At 48.5% G+C, this 2,501-nt stretch overlaps 1 pseudogene; it reads left to right on the top strand.

Moving 5' to 3' along the window:
* The first annotated feature begins 336 nt into the window (after positions 1–336).
* On the top strand, positions 337–2,266 carry LOC149833403 (cytochrome P450 94B1 pseudogene; annotated as a pseudogene).
* The last annotated feature ends 235 nt before the right edge of the window (positions 2,267–2,501 follow it).

Genomic DNA, 2,501 nt, shown 5'->3' with positions numbered 1-2,501 from the left:
GCCCATAAGGGCTTCCCTCAATTAGTGTGAGTGACTGCTGAACATCACTGACTTCGAAACTCGTGGACAGCATTCCTGTGCGGTCGATGATGAAGTGCTATATTGGCCTTGAACTCTTTCTATAATTAGTTAGGCGGTGGACCAACACCGCCAAAAAAAAGCTACTGACCTCACCTTGTCTATTAGTCGTTCTGTAAAATGTCGCAGTCGATGGGGGAGAGCCGTTTTGGATACGTGTGGGAAATACGCTCCACGTCGGGTACCCCGCGTGGTTGTCGGTCTCTCTCTCTCTACACCTTATAAATGTCTCTGCTAACCAGCTTCGTCCCTATCTCTTTCGCCTGTTTTTTGCGTATTTCCAGTAGTTATTTGAGAGAGAGGCAATTCTCCTTCTTCGCCTTCATCTCATAGAGAGAGGGAGATATTGTGAAGCAATTCTCCTCTCTCCACCTTCATCCCAGAGACAGAGAGATTCACTCTATCTCCTCCACCATCTTCATCCCCTAGAGAGAGAGAGAGAGAGAGATCTTTCGCCACCTTCATCTCATAGGAATAGACACAGTGAAGTAATTCTCATTCACCACCTTCGTTCCTTAAACCACACACACACACGAAGATCTAGGCTCACCTCTCGTTATCATAAAATTTGTAAAGATGGTGACTGCTATTGTACTAGTTACGATTTTCGTGTTCCTTGCATCGCTTTTCTTCTTTTCCTCTTCTCTGTTCAGTGCTAAGAAGAATGTCTACCACCCTCCCTCTTACCCACTTTTGGGTTGCTTGATCTCGTTCTATGCCAATCGCCACCGTCTACTTGATTGGTACACTGACCTATTGTCTCGGTCTCCGACTCGAACCATTCTCATAGACCGACTCGGCTCCATCCCTATCATAGTCACGGCGAACCCGGCCAACATCGAACACATTCTCAAGACCCGGTTTCACAACTACCCCAAGGGGAGGCCCTTCACCGCTATCCTCGGCGATCTACTCGGCCGGGGGATATTCAACGTCGACGGCGAGCTCTGGCACCAGCAGCGGAAGGTGGCGAGTCACGAGTTCACGACTCGGTCCCTCCGAGACTATGCATTCAAAACCGTGGAGGACGAAGCCAACCAACGTCTGTTACCTCTCCTGCAATCAGCGTGTGCTACCAAGACGTGGATCGACCTGCAAGAGATACTGAACCGGTTCAATTTCGACACGGTTTGCAAGCTCTCGTTCGGCACGGACCCACAATCGCTACTTCCTTCCATGCCGACATGCCACTTGGCGCGTGCATTTGATGTGGCATCAGAAATCAGTGCCCGGAGGGCGGCCGCTCCGCTGCCATTGGTGTGGAAGGTGAAGCGCACGCTGCATATCGGATCGGAGAAGCGGCTCAAGGAAGCGATCGAGACGGTTCATGACCTCGTCTCGGAGATGATTCACAAGAAGAAGATGATGGCCGGCGGCAACGATCTCTTATCGAGGTTCATATCAATGACCGACGGCAAGGATGGAGGTGAAGAGCTAGTGAGAGATATGGTTATAAGCTTCTTAATGGCTGGGAGGGAAACAACTTCAGCAGCACTAACATGGTTCTTTTGGCTTCTATCACGTCACCCTGAGGTGCAAGAAGAGTTAGTGAAAGAAGTTGATGCTAAAGGTGACAACTTAGATTTTAATGGTTTGAAAGCAATGAAATTCCTCAGGGCCTGTCTATGCGAAAGCATGAGATTGTACCCTCCTGTGCCTTGGGATTCTAAACACGCTGAGAATGATGATACCCTTCCTGATGGGACGTTCGTCCCCAAGGGAAGTAGGGTAACCTACTTTCCCTACGGGATGGGAAGAATGGAAAGTTTGTGGGGTGGGGATTGCCTGGAATTCAAGCCACAGAGATGGCTGTCAAATGGAGGTGAAGAAGGAGAAACGGTTTCGGTTTACAAGTTCCCGGTTTTTCAAGGCGGGCCCAGACTGTGTCTCGGAAAGGACCTCGCCTTCATAGAGATGACTTACGTTGCAGCCTTCGTTCTTCGCCGGTTCGCACTCAAACCGGTCGATACTCACAAAACCCGGTTCGTGCCACTCATGACCGCTCGAATGGCCGGTGGGCTCCCAATGTTGGTTGAGGAAAGGCCAAAGGCAGTTTGATTAGTTGTTAGACTATTGTTTGTTTCTTAGTTTCTTTTGAAAAAATTATTAAAGATTGGACGGATCATAATGTCATATGTAGATGCATAATTGGAAGAAGAAAATAATTAAAGAGAGTATTAGATTATCATCATGGGACTCACTATTAATTTTTAAGCATATTATCTTCATGGGAATCACTATTTTTAAGCATATTGAGGGAAGGCTCAAGAAGGGGAGAGTGGGACATGGCTTGAAAAACTTTGGGTGGGCCCCACGACCGCCTTACATTAGGTCACCCACCTCGAGCTCGGGCTCATCTATGCACCAGTGAGGTTTGATCTGATCTGGTGTCTTCATCTCTCAGCACCCCTCACAACCACCTC

The sequence above is a fragment of the Nuphar pumila genome, chromosome 7, assembly GCF_984573655.1.
Source record: "Nuphar pumila chromosome 7, dmNupPumi1.hap1.1, whole genome shotgun sequence".
NCBI lineage: Eukaryota > Viridiplantae > Streptophyta > Magnoliopsida > Nymphaeales > Nymphaeaceae > Nuphar > Nuphar pumila.
Note: the sequence above shows the minus strand (reverse complement) of the source record. Positions and strands in the feature narration are given on the sequence as shown.